We start from the raw sequence: 14,587 nt of genomic DNA, 5'->3' as shown, positions 1-14,587 counted from the left end.
CTGCTACTCGTGTGACATTTCAGCACACGGCCACAAGCGCCGCGCGGAGACGTGCAAACAGAGGAGCGCGTGAGAGCGCTCGCGCGCCCGTCGTGTGCTGCGAATGCGCGATTCACACGCTCAGGCACGCACGGATTAATAATGTAGCATATTCCCAGTGGGAGGCTAGTTAGCATTTCAGGAAGACTGCATTAACACTGGGGAACTGTAATTAGGAAGTTATTCTTGCACACTGCAGCACGCACACACACACACACACACCACACACACACACACACACACACACACACACACACCACACACACACACACACACACACACACACACACACAATGAAGTGGTGAGAGGTGATTTACTGTCTTACTTCTAATGACAGCATGCTGTTAGCGTAACATACAGAATCTGGCAGAAGTTCAATGTTTCGTCAGCTGATTAGTGTCAACTATCAGCAGGCCGACGCAGGAAACAATGAAGATTTTTACACAAAAGTGTGAGTGAAGGGTGAATACGTCTGTTGTGTGTGGGTCTGTACAGTGTCAGGGGCACTTTCATGATGCACTTCACGCGCTAAGATTAGCCTGTAATTTTCCTTCAAAAGGGAATCATTAGCACCATGTTTTTAATTAATTTACTTGAGTGCTGTAACGTTCATTTATACACGAAACACAAGGCTGTCTGACACAAACACACATATACAGAGACGCGCGCGCGTGCGAGCACACACACACACACACACACACACACACACACACACACACACACAATGTAGCAATGATCAGCTTTCATTAAATTTGATGCTCTATTAGAAGTAATCTTGTAATCAGTGTAATTGCCAGATTGAAGGAGGTTGTGTTTTTACGTCAGAGGGTTCAATTGTTAAAGTGATTGCTAAAACTGCTGCAGAAATTTGGATGGATGGGAGGAAAATGATCTGGATATGGGCACAAATGTCTCATTTAAGGGGAGCTTTGGACATTGTCTTTGAACATCTAGAAATATCTCAACAACAGATTCATTTACAGTCAAAGCTTGATCTTTCTTTAGTTGGTTGGTGGCTCTAACTGTATTTTTAATGCAGCTTTTATAATGAATTAGCTGTAATGTCATATATGCACTTCAGATCCTCTGGAAAACTCTGGAAAAAACACATTTCCTGGGGTCACTGATGGCTCACACATCACCTACTTCGGTGCAACCGCAGCGGGGACATCCTTATTAGTTGCCACCTGCTCTTCAGGTACGTTGCTCAAGGACACTGTGACAGTGGGAGTCTAGCAGCCTTCTCCCACCTCAGCCTCAATGCATCTTCTTTTTGCTCCAGTTCTGCATCTTTCTGGCTTCAGAATTGCTGTAGGTACTTCGTTACAGCGACTCACGCTGACTGAGGTTTAGCGTCTGGGTCATTGATGGTCCCTGTTGCCATGGCAACACAGACTCCCAAATTTCCCCGCCGCACCTCCTGAGATCAGGAGGCGGCCCAGTCCGGCGCTGCTCACCTCCACCTATCCCCAAACACAGATACACCTCCTGGAAGTGGCGCTCCAGTTGTGTTGCCTCATGAAATTTTGATGGATCTTATTTGCTCTGCAAACTCTAACGACCACTTTAGGTCCTGGCAAGCTGGTTTTATTAACCCCGGCTTTACGTCTGGAAACACAGAGACAGCTAAACAGCGACCTCATACCTCATAGTCAGAGCGTGAATGATGAATGAGCTGCTTAATGTATGCTGACGCATGTCGTGCGGATGCCAGCCTCTCAGAACCGGAGCTAATCCCGACCTAAACTCTCCAGCACCGGTCTCATGCTTCCCTCTTTGACTTTTCCACACTCCTTTTCCCCAGACTCCATCTCCGTCTCCAGCTCTTCTTCTCATCTCTCATCATCTTGCCATGCAGCCTCAATGCACACACCCATCTTGTGTGTGTGTGTGTGTACATTGAGTCAGCTAGTTTGTATTCCGGCTGCTGCTGTAGCCGCCTCTCTCTCTGGAAATCAAGGAGAGACGGTCCGTTTGCTGAGAGAGGGAGCGCACGGCAGAGAGGGGTGACAGAGGGATAGATAAAGAGAGGGATGGAGACGCCACAGGGCGAGACGGGACGGCAGAAGAAGGAAAAAATAACAAATGGGTGGCGAAGGAGTGGAAAGCGTTCTGAGGATGTGTTTTCCGCTCGGCCGTCCGTCATCTCTGTTCTGTTTCATTACCCCTGCCCTCTGTGGTGGATTTGCTCTGGCCTGCCACAGACTTGAATGACCCCCCCTTCCCCCCCTCCTCAGATGATCAGTTCTGTGGAGCTCTTCAGAGCTAAATGGAGAAACGTCTGTGCCTCCTGAGCAGCGGCACATCCACTCTCCAGCCATTTCCAGACAAAGATTTGTCACTCAAACCGTCAGACAGCAGCAGCATGAGACTGTTTTTGATTTCTTTGCTTTTCCTTCAGGCGTCTTTCTCTCCGCCTTTTCACATCTCTAGTGACAGATCTCTCCTGGGTTTGGGCTCCACTTCCTGTTGCTTGAGTGAGGAAGATGCGTTGGAGGAAGAAGCGTCTCCCTTTTTGTCGGTCAGACGTACTGTGGGGTTAAAGGTCACGTCCGGTCACGCGAGCATTGTGCAGGCTACAGAAGCTGGACTTTTGCTCCCGTCATTAGCACTCCGAATGTTCCGGTTGTTGTGAGGAAAACGCTCACTATTCACTGATGCAAGAAAGGCTAACGGAGGACAAACAATCTCTTGATCTTCTTCTGGCTTTGTCTGTAACGCTTAAACTCATTACTTGAAGGGTGTAAAGGTCAAAAATAGGTGTTCCCCTACACATTAAAATATGTCAACCACTTTTATTGTGAAAGGGCTTTAAATATCATAGGATTGTGTTGGCGAGTAGGTGGATCATTTTGAAGGAATGGTGTGCACTTAAGGTGAAGTAGGCACCTACAAAGACAACAATGCAATTCTTTTTAGTTTCAGTGTGTTTAGTCACAACAGGTTTGTTTCCGGAACTCAGTATCCTATTCAGAGTCTTACTGGGCTTTCAGGGCTCAAAACAGGAAGCGCTCAAAAAGCTTTCTGAGAAGATTGGAAGAAAATTCCTCCAAATACATTAAGCCCATAAAAAAGATGGAGGAAGTGTGAGAGCAGCAGAAACCTCAAAAGTCTGGAGGAGAGAGTTGTCGGAAGCTGAATATTTGGGCTGTAGCCCTCATTCAGAGGTGGTCGGACGCTGCTGTTCAAGCTGACCAACAAAAGTTGAGGGATGATCAAACGTGCTGTTTCTCCGACCACATCACAGCAAAAAAAGAGAGGGTTTTGTTTGGTGGCGCAGCGGTGTGGCCAGCCTCATCCCAGATTTAACAGTCGGGATGCTGCTAACAACCCATAATATCAATCCAGAAGCACGGCTTGTCATCTTTTCTGTAATATCACCCCCAAAGCTTGGTGTGCTGGAAACGAAAAGTTAAAACTGTTCGAGTGTTTCCTGTTATTTCAAAGCAGAGCTGGGCAAAAAGCTGCCGCAGCAATAATTACATTCATTCTTCGGCTGTGACTCATAGTTCAAAGTTACAGCGCAAATGACACATTCTATCTTAAAATCGTAACCCTCGTGTTAACTCAAAGCTAATGAAGCTACTGCAAAGGCTTCCAACTAAAACCTTTATCGGGACAATTCTTCGTGGCTCAAAAATGTCTGCAAGGAAACTTACAGCTCTCGTGTGCACCCGTTGCTCCACACGGACCTCAGAAAGAAGCCGCACCGCATCTGTGGGGACGCATCTGGTGGGACCTGTCTGATACGGCCTCCTCAAGGTTACAGGTCTACAGTGAGAACACGCCCTGGAGTGTTTGCTAAATCATCTCCATCCATCCCTGCACGGCGGATGATGAATGAGTGATGGCTCTGAGGAGCTGTGGGGGCTCATTAACGCGGAACTCCGCTTTCCCACGCACGTCGTTTAACGGCGCTGGCGACTTTGACTGATCCCCGCCGCAGCCTGATGTCTAAACATTTTAAATGCGCTCCTGTTCTGTTGCAGGTGTTGCAACGCGCCTTGTTTGATGTGGCGCTCGGCTCATTCTGGAGCTCTGTGAAATCAGCCAGTTGGCAGCGGCAGCGGGAGCTAAAACACACAAACTTCCCGTCAACTCTGGATTAACCTGGGAAAAATACCAGCGCTTGGCAGACTGATGCCGACGCCTCGTTTGAGCGTGCGAATCCATGCGTAAGTGAGTGAGCGAGGTCAAAGGTCACATGTGTACTATTGCTGCAGGGCGGTAAATGCTGGAGGCGCGACGCCTTCTCGTTTTGTTCGCCGCCGCCAGTCGCCAGTCGTTCCATTTGTCTCTCACTTTACCGTCACCCACGTAGTTGTTAAGTGTTTCTGCGTAGGGGGACGGTGGCAGTAACTGTTCTGTTTTTTTAGTTTTCAGTCTGCTAACTTAGAAATTTAGCGCAACATAAACCAAACTAGTCAGGAAGTAAACAAAAAAAACTTGCTTTTTCGAGTTGAGTCGACTATTTTCAGGTCAAATATGGGAATCTGTGCTTTTAGTTGCTGGTTTCCAAGTTTACCAATGACACCAGTTTAGTTAATTTTGGATAAGGATGCAGTGAAGAATGATGTTAACACATTCATGTTGTCGGCAAGTCGGATTTCATTGCCTTTCTGCACGTAAACATCCACTTTTCCCTGCTCTCATTTGGATTCCTACTCTGCAACTGGCGACCAGAATGTTATTCCATATCAGCTTAATATTTATACACTATTTATGAAGGTCTCATTTTATACATAAGGTGGTCCAGGAAGCTAAAACATCTTTACTTTGCGTTACACATAATTTATGAGCTTCAGAGTGAGGGGAATCGTGTTTGAGTCTAATATCCGACGTCCCTGATGTCTTCCACTCAGTAAAAAGACCTCATTTGTCAGCTGGCCGTCTGCAGAATGGATACAAATTACAACCACCGGCATTTACATCAAAATAAAATCCAATAAACAGCAAGACAATCAATTCAGCAACTTTCAAATTGTAGTATCTGCCTCTCCATAATGAACTGCTACACCTGTTTCTGCTCCGCATCTGACGCGGCTGCAGAGCTAATGGAGTACAGACGGTGCTTTGCCCCCCCCACCTCCCATTCTGCTGACATTACATGCAACCCCGTCAACGCAGACGTTTTGACATGTGCCCTTTGCATCCTATTGAAGTACCCTTTCTGCTTCCTCTGTGATGTGCAACAATTTGGCTGCTCGAATATAGACTGGAAATGAAAAAAAGGGAGAATCAAATATTTTGGCTCCACATGGTTAAATTTGCAGCTAATGTTGCGCTGCCACAACAATTATATCATGTCGGTTGAGCCCAAAAACACTCTACGGGTTATATAATGTCCCCAGACAGTAAGGATGTTATGAAAAGACACAACAGCTCAGTGTTAGTGTGTTCTCATCATTATTTTGGTATCCCCTTAAGCTCTGCCATAGACATGCATTACCATGACAACCCCGAGAATCTTGGGTAACGACAAACAAGCGGCGCTGTCAGCTGCTCCGAACTGCTCCAGCGAGCATCAGAGAAACTTAACCGCCCTGGTTTGCTACCAAGAGTTTCAGCGAGTCTTTCTAAATTACATTCTGCGAGCAGCGAGCGGCGCCCAGAAAGGTATTAGCAGAGAAAAGCGGCGTAGTTGTCAACAGAGGGCTCGTGTTGGCTCCCATAAATCCACATCGGCTGCTAGTTATGAGAGCTCCTTCCTCACCTGCACCTGTTTTGCTAGAGCTAAAATTCAAGTCAAATCAGTAAAATGTGGTCCCCTTAGAATACCCCGATGTTAACATTTGCATGAATTAGCCAGCATTCAACAAGTGGGCCACATGAGGAATCGCTGTTGGGCTGCTGATTCAAACACTTTCAGCGGTTCTCTCCCATCTAGGCACTGTTCAATACACATCAATTTCTTTCCTAACATTCATAATGCATACAGTCTGCGCAGGAGGATGAGTTAAGGCTAACTCGAAGGGTTGTGGTGCCAGAAATCCATCATTAATGACCACAATTCTGCTGAATCTATAGGCCCAGCAGGTAAGAATACTCCACAAATGTAATGTGATGCCACCAGCCCATTTCCTCTGACATTAAGGTCTCACCAGGCATCATTTTGTGACAAGCTGTGGGTGAGAACAGGCTCCCTGCTGCGTACAGCTCAGGTTTGACTTTAAGGCCTGTAAGTGAAGAAAAGGATGGCATTTTTTTTATCAAAGAAAGTCATTCCTGCCTCACACTTTCCCCATGCTGCAGCTCTGAGTTTGAACCTGAACAAATGGGCTTGTTTATCAGCCATTTTCCCATCTGAAAGCACAACAGAGAAAAGTTTCCGCTGTCTCTCGATCAAATTTAGGCGAGGGGAGCCCAAAAATAATACTCATTTTATCGCTGGCTGCCGCACAGACACAGAGAGATGCAATTCCAGTTGATTCTTTTTTTACAGGCGAAATGAAACAAGCTCGGCGTGGGGCGCAGCAGACGCGCGGATGGCAGCGGCAAAGACGATGTCGGGACCAAAGTCGCATCATCTTAGACAGAAAACAGGCCAAAATCTCATCACAGCATCCTGAAATGAGATTACCCCCACAGCCCTGCTTTTATAAAGAAGTCAATATATCATTCATCCCTCTCTGCCTCTTTCCCCTACAAATTGTATTAAACCCTAGAGAATGTCCCTTAGAATCAGTGCCCAATTGCTGGGTGGGGTGATAGGATGAGAGAGCGAGGAAGAGAGCGGGAGATGTAAGTGCTCAGAGATCCTCTGTGCGTCACTCGGGGCAGGCTCTGTCAAGGACACATTGAGACGTGTAACCTCAAAATATTACACAGGAGCTCGTATCTGTTGCGTGTCTTTATGCAGACAACGGTGGCTGCGGCATTATGCCTCTGTCTCCCTCTGCAACCTGCGAAAAACAGTTTCTGAAGTAGCACACGCCATAAAACACATTATGTGCACATTAGCAGGCCTCCGCCGCCGTGCTTTCATTCCACACTCATGTCTCTGTGGTTGAGTGCTGGAGAGGAACATAGATACCACAGAACTGCATTTGCAGTGGGAAAAAAGTACCAAAGGAGAAGAAAGTTACCCGGAACTCATTGGTTCTGTGCCCTGCAACCTCCGGCATGCGTGCCAAGATCAGGACGTTACATTGAAACATTTGGCCTACTGACACTTCTAGTCATTTAAGCATTTAAGGAAGCATTATGCGAAAATGTCTTGAGCGCATTCAGCAGAAACGGCTCAAGGAAACCTTCAAGAGTCAGCATGAATTTAGAACCCATCCAAGCAAACAGGTCACTGACCTTCAGGTCTTTGCCACAGCTCTAGTTCCACTTAGCAGATATTCTCCAGCATGGAAAATCTGCAGGTTCTCTAATGACAGACCACTCAGAGGCTGTAAGTGACGAACATATAGGAGCTCAGCTGTGCAACTCGGGGTCAGAGGTCAGACGGGTCTGGTAGGCAGAAACAGATAAGAGTCGTGTGTTTTTATGTCCTTTCTCTTCGATGAGGACGGGATTTGTCAGAGCAATACTTAAGAGGCTGCACGGCCTCGGCATGGTTTTTGCTTTAAATTTCCACCTTTATTCCACAGCCCGACTTCAAATCAAAGACTCAGTTTTGGTTTCAGATCCTCTCAACGATTCTTTCCACCCTTCCTCACAGACTGCCCTCTCACACAGAGAGAAACACCGCCGGCCTGCACAATCCCTGACCTCCACACCTTTGGGATGAACCGGAGCATAGACCGCGTGGTCGGCTGAAAGCCACGTGTCCTCACTCAACCCTGCTGACTTAATGCACAAGGGCTCTGGCATTTAAAGCAGCATCCTTCTGCACGGAAGCGCGCCTCAGCTTCGGCACAGAGGCTCCGCGGGGATAGATCACACAGGCGTGAGCTTTTATTTGAGTTTAAAACATGCAGCAGAGTCCAGTTAGTTCATCCCACCGGATCATGGCTGAACAGGAAGCTTTCTCATCTTTTTATAAGACAGCAGATAAGATGACACAGTCTGCAGCTTCCAGGCACAGAGAGCAGCCCGACTGTCCTTCCACACCACCTCATCACACAGTGCTGTGACTCACCCATCCCTCCCTGCTTTACTGCTGCCAGCTCAGCTATTTAGTTCACGTCTGCCCTCTCTGACCATGCACGGCCTCGCCCCTCCTCCTCTCTCCTTTCTCCCTCCGTCTTATTGGCTCAGGGATCTGCTCAGGAGCACGTACGCCCTCGGTGCGCACGCGGGCGTTTAAAGCACTTGATATACTCGGGATGCAAATGAAACATTAAAGAGTCAAGATCTGCAAAAGGTCCTGAAGCCAATCGCAGTAATGAGTTCCTGGGAGACAGGACATGTTTGGACATGTTTGCTTCCATGTGATTGTTTTGGTCTCTGGATGTTAAATGTGTGTGTGTGTGTGTGTGTGTGTGTGTGTGAATGGAGCTCCCTGTGATGGCCTAACAGTTGACTTCTGTCCGTTAGTCCACGTTTTCTACATTTAGAAACGGGTTACTGTCAGAATATTTGGCGCCATCTCTCCCGTCCTCAAAGAGCTTTGATGTGCACGGCCAGCAGCTGTGTATCAGTGGGCAGGCGGCCAATCAGAAGCCGGCTAGAGCGCTTATACTTTAGCCAAGTTGTGCGGGACAGTGGACTCTTTGATCTGAGTGCACGACACCATATTTTTGTGATGCTAAAATGCGCAGTTGGACACATTCAGGATGGTTAAATAATATACCAAACTCATAGCCACGGGATGCTTCTCTCACGAAATAGTGATGACAGCATTAACCATTATTTTTATCATCTTATTGACTCGCTAAAGATTCCTGTAGGCTAAGATTTTAGTTTGGGGAGTTTTGATGAGGAATCTGTCATGTTTTAATCCTGCAAATATACAATAACAGTTGGACTGATTTGTACTTTAATGCAGCCGACAAATGGAAAGGATCCTTTTTATGTGGAGGCGTGTCAACATGACACTGTCACGCACACTCATGAGTCAACAATAAGAGTCCCTTATTCTCGTAAGATTCTCATTTAACATTTCTTATTGCGCCTTTGATCATTAGTTTTAACGTACACAAATACATCTAAGAACTAATTTAGAAGTTTACATGAGTTATCTGGTTATACGCTTGATGTGATCGGCTGAATAATAGATTAGAGCATGATATGAAAACACTGGCTGATAATCCTTTTTTTTTTCAAAGTTGCAGAGAGTGAAAAAAAGTCCTAAATCTCCCGTGTCCCAAAAAAACAAGACAAAGATGTTGGATATGAACGTCTACTCTCAACCCTCTGAAAGCCAATTACAAATGTCACACATAGGCTAGAGCAGATTAGCCCAATTTCATCTCACAAGAAAATCCATTTCTTCTGAAGATGTGCCCACTTAAACTATTTGTAGAAGGAAAATTTACTAGCACATCACAGAATATTTACGCAGCGAGACGTTTGCTGGGTGGAAAGAACGAGGGTTCCGACACCAAAGGTCTTCTGGATTTTCCACGTTGTGCTTTCCTGTCATTTCTTTGCTTTTCTCTTCCCGTGTGTCTTCGCTGTGTCCGTCTACGTCCCGTCCTGGTCTTCCTGACTGCTCGCCACCTGTTCTCCCTCGCCTGTGCACGCAGTTGTGTAAAAGCTGTGCAGTGACGGTGTTTTATCATCACGTCTCTGCACATATTCTAATTTTGCACTTTGGTCTTAGTGTATGTAGCAGATTTAAGAGTGTTTGGTTACATTCCATCACCACGTTATCACTCTTCTTCATCACCTCAGCCGTTGGCATATCAGGCTGTAAACTGTTTTGTCAGCCTGTTAACATCACACTCGATCAGTCCGCTAATGCTTCCCTGTGTGGTGGCTTTGCAGGAGCAGTTAGCTCCGGGACGGGTCACCCGGGGCCATCTGCCGCCTGTCACCGTCTGATTACCCCGCTCGTCTTACGCCTTCTCTTCCTACCTGCTCGCCAGACGGACGGCTGTGAGCTTCGCGTCTGCTGAAGCGTCCTTGAGCAAGACTCTAAACGAGGCTAACGCTCAGTAGCTGCAGGGCAAGTGCAGAGAAGCTCCCAGGAGGGATAAAGAGAGCATCACATTATTGCTAATTATCATCGGTTGGCCTGATGTGCCGATGATGAACACCTGATTTAATTATCATCAGAGTCTTTTTCTTATCAGCCTTATCGCGGCAGCAAGGTGCTAAAGTGCAGCAGAATCAGGCCGGGGCTTTTGGAATCATCACGCCTAAAAGGATCTCGTTATGCCCCATAAATACAAATCACCCAACGCACAGATCAAATAAATGTCGAGAAATATCCCGTCTGCGTGCGTATGTGTACATAATTAATGAAGCAGCGGTGCTCTGAAAGAGAAGGGACATAGGTCGAGCTGAGAGAGACGGGCATTGCCATAGGAACCAGCTGCACCCACGCACTGTTGGATGAAGGCTGGGAGACAGGGAGAACGGGAGCGAGGGCTGCGGGAGCCACGTCTGTGATGTGACGAGCAGCCTCGGCTCTCTTATCTTCTCTCCTTCCAAACGTTGGTCTGCTTATGCGATGAAAGAGCAAATCCTTTCATTTCCACGTCCGTCCACGTCCCTGGGCAGATGATGAGTCAGTCAGAGATGCTACCTGCAAGGTAACAAAAAGGGGGCGGTGCCATTGGACAAGTGGAGGCCAGGGCAGGAGTCAAATCTTATTGGCAGAGTGACAGCCCGCCTGTCACCCTCGGCATCGGCGTCGAATCACCGCGGTGTCATTTTGTTTGGCGGAGCATTGATCTCGCTCAGAGCGAGCGCGTCAGAAAAAAGGCTCTCATCAAACTCAGCCTTCCATCAGTTACAAAGCGCCAGAGTCTGGGGAGAACTCCGACTTCTCTGCTTTCTATCTAAACTTGGTTGGAAGAGCGCGCAAACAGCTGTTTGGGTCCGTTTCTGGGTCCTCCATAAGCTTATTCCTGATTAGTGATGATTGTGTAACATTTCAGTAATAAATGCTAATAATCAGCACAAAGGAATCTGCCTTTGTTGATTTCAGAACTAGACATTTATGTAACTGATTATATTATATTGACCCTGGTTCTCTTTTCATGTAACGGGCTCAGAAATGACTCACTCTTTCAGCCCAAAGGGCGACTGTTGCTCTGTTGCTCTCCTCGGCGCTCAGTCCTCCTATGTATGGATGCGGCGACCAGAAGTAGGACAGGAAGTGGAGCACGATAAGGATGGATAAAAGCGGCGAGCAGTTTGATAGAGAGAACATTTGGCTGTCGTCCTGACGGCGGTGCTGACGGGAACCATCAGTCAGGGCCGCCTATCGTCCAGCTTACGTCCTCGTTCGTTGTCATCATGGCTGCCTGATGGATCGGCCTGAGTCCGGCGTGGCGGCAGGTCTCTAGATGGAACCATCACCCTGGTGAGGAAACTGGCATTTCCTCCTTGTTCTATGATTAGATCATCGACAACAAACCAAATCCAGAACCTCCACCGGCGCCCGACTCTCCTCCGAGCCTGACACAGAAATCAAATATTTAAAAAGATCTGTGAGAGCTTGTCAGAATAAAACACCTCCATCGTTCCAACATCTGGAATACAAATGGACGTCTGAAGGACGATCTTTGACCACCTGAGGCTGAGGCGCCGTCAGGCAGCCAGCGGATCACTGCAGCCGGTTTTTGAATTTCAGATATTTGCAGGCTCACCTCACACCAGAATCCTAACAAGACGGAACGCTACTGAGTCATTAATGATGCCTTTGATTCTCTTTGACTCAACGCTCCCAATGCAACTTCTCTCTCTCTCGTGTGATCTATACCATCAGAGGGTAATTTGCTTTGGCTTTGGCTCAGATGAAAGCCATTTCTCATCCAACCATGAACGTACGGTTGCTCAGAGCAAAAATTCTATAGGATGGAGTTGGGAATAGCAAGAACGGTGGAAACCGACAGTGGGAAAACCCAGTTCAGGCCGTTCTTGCTGGTTTTCGGGGACGTTGGGCGCAGCCTTCTTTCCGTCCCTCACATCAAACACAAAGGCTGCCATTGTTTTTGTGTTTTCCTGGCGATGAGGATGTGTTAATTAACCAAAGAATGTCTTTGAAATCAGCAGCACGGGCAGAGTAATGAGGAAGAGAAACACTGATTCATGCATTATTCATGCGGCCCAGTGCTCTGTTTTGTACTTTTAAAGGAAAAATAAAGTGTCGCTCTGCTGTTTTCGCTCCCCGTGACTCCATCACGGATTGATTTTTCCGACACCGGCCAAAAAGATACCAGATTAACTGCTCCGGCTTTAATTTCACACCCCATTTTAGCAGCCGTGGAAGCATTAAATTAACTGTATTTAAATTAGTAAGGACATTTTTACGTACCAGCATGCTCTGCAGTACCACCAGTATCTTTACTGAAGTCTGCTTTCTCAGACTTCCGTGGAATCTGTAAAAAAAAAAAAAAGTGAAGCAATTCCATAATATGACCATTAATCAGTTAAAAAAGATGGAAACAATGTGGACTTGTCGCCGTGGTACTGGTGGCGCTGCTCCCAATTAGCAGGCAGCAGCTGCAGCAGCAGTGCTTTTCAGCCAAATTACTTTACATATTTAATGTATGGCCACAGGCTGGTTGATAATGGGTGCCCGCTCCTCGCGCGGTGCCAGACGTGGCCCTTCACCCTCCCCCCCCCCAACGCCGGACACAAGCGACGCAGCTGGAGGGAATGTGGGTTTGGAAACGGAACGTGAGCGAATGTGAAAGTGTTTTGCTTCTCCAGGACAGAGCTGGAGGGCTCCGGCTCATCCAGCTCGCCGGGAAAATCAGTTCTGCTCCGGTGTAATTAAATCAGGCCTTCTTACAGTAGCTCGCGCTCGCGCGTGCAAGAGCTACTGGTGCGGCCTGTCATTTCCACAACGGGCCGGACGGAAACATCCCGCCAATGGTGGCCGTTGCAGGATTTCTGTGCGATTTGCATCAGATGTTTACATCAGCTGAAGCAATTTAGCTTTTCTAGCTTTCTCGTCTTGCTCAATTAATATTTTGTCGATGGCTGACAGCCAGGAGCGTAATTGAATTATCAGGCTGTTGTCTTGTGGTGTTGGAATTCAGCATTGGAAATAAAGATGACGAAGGCGTGTTTTATTGTGACTAATAAAAGGATGAGCGCTGTTGTGTAATTAAGTCATTAACAATCAAATTGGTTCTGTTTATAATCCTCAACCCCTCGTGTTCTTGTGTGCCGTGCGGCGTTGCTCTGACGGCACCCTCATTGCCATTAAAATTCTGTTTTACACGGCGTCTTGGTTCTCATCCTGCCTCATGCGGGATTAGTTTTTACAGGAAAAAAAACACACACACTTGCAGGATCATCTTGCACGCCGAGTAATTTGATATTAACTTTGGATGAACCGCAGCGATTTTGCGTGTCAGACCGGAGGACGCAGGAGCAATCGAGTGTGTTCCTCCCGTAGAGGCCGCGGCGTTACTTTCAGTCGTTTACCATGTTCCGTACATTCCGATAATTAATGTGCAATCAAGAGTTGCGGTTCTTTCTGCCTTCAGCCCTGTGTTCTTTGGGGATGGGTGGGGGGTGGGGGTTGGTAATTTCTTGGAGGAGTTGGAGCGAGTTGGTGGAATTCAGCTGCGGATTATACGGAGGTTTGCATCCCGGGAGTGAGATTTCATGGTCGTGAAAACCTGAGAACAGGAAGGTTCACAGATGAAGAAACATGCCTCCTGGCTGTATGACTTTGTGGTCTGCGGGGGCGCTACTGCAGGAAAAGCTGAGCCCATTTCCTCTTTTAGTCAAAATGTCCGAACGGATTTTGGATCAGCTTAAAGACATCAGATCAACGCCTCTCTGAGTCACATTAAATGCCCAGTATCGATGTATAAATGTTTCTTTTTTGTGATCCAGACATTTTTTGTGCCAGACATTCCTCCTGCCTCGGCGTTAAATACAAAATTAGTCCAGTTCTTCTACATTCACGCAATTGCTTGAGCCTACTTTAATTTATCCCAGAATATCACTCCTGCACTAATCTGCTCTTGTTTCCAGCTTTATTGGTGTGCCTGAAGTCTGATTGAATTCCCGTCCTTTATCTGGAATTTGAGGAGCTTTCTGAACCCTCTCTCAGCACCACTCACCATCCGTGAGCGCGGCATTACGCCGGTTTTTCAGATAGTAACCCTGACGCTACACTTTGGGCTGTAATGTATCAGTGGCTCGAAGCAAATGTTCCATCGATTAGACTCAGGTTGAGAGGGGAGCTTTAAAAGCAACCACTGAATCCTACATCATCCTACAAAAAGTGTACATTAGTAAATTGTTGTTTTAAAGATTCTTTTTGTGCACTCAGCATAGAAAAATGTAGCTATCGAAGCTCAAATCAAGCAAAGTGATAGTAATGTCGCAACACTTAACATCTTTGCATTGATCGGTGTTAGTCAGCCGCCAAGGAAGTGATGTTAGGCAAAAAGCTGCTAGCCAGCGTTTAGCGCGTGCCAAAAATTGTGCCTCCAGGTTTTCTTTCCTGGGGTCTTCAGTGAGT

The 14,587-nt window shown here is 47.0% G+C and overlaps 1 protein-coding gene across 2 annotated transcripts in view; it reads left to right on the top strand.

Annotated features, from left to right (window-relative positions):
- The window catches only part of elfn1b (extracellular leucine-rich repeat and fibronectin type III domain containing 1b), a 61,697-nt gene that overhangs the window by 2,616 nt on the left and 44,494 nt on the right, over positions 1-14,587 (top strand). Inside the window, exon 1 of one of the 2 annotated variants that reach the window (XM_057034759.1) lies at positions 4,193-4,214. The exons of the other annotated variant lie outside the window; for it this stretch is intronic. The gene's annotated coding sequence lies outside the window, so the exon portion shown is untranslated. Of the gene's footprint in view, positions 1-4,192; positions 4,215-14,587 lie in introns of those variants that run through there. 2 annotated transcript variants of the gene reach the window in all.

Source organism: Takifugu flavidus, chromosome 6, assembly GCF_003711565.1.
Source record: "Takifugu flavidus isolate HTHZ2018 chromosome 6, ASM371156v2, whole genome shotgun sequence".
Lineage (NCBI taxonomy): Eukaryota > Metazoa > Chordata > Actinopteri > Tetraodontiformes > Tetraodontidae > Takifugu > Takifugu flavidus.
This window is presented reverse-complemented; position numbering and strand designations above follow the sequence as displayed.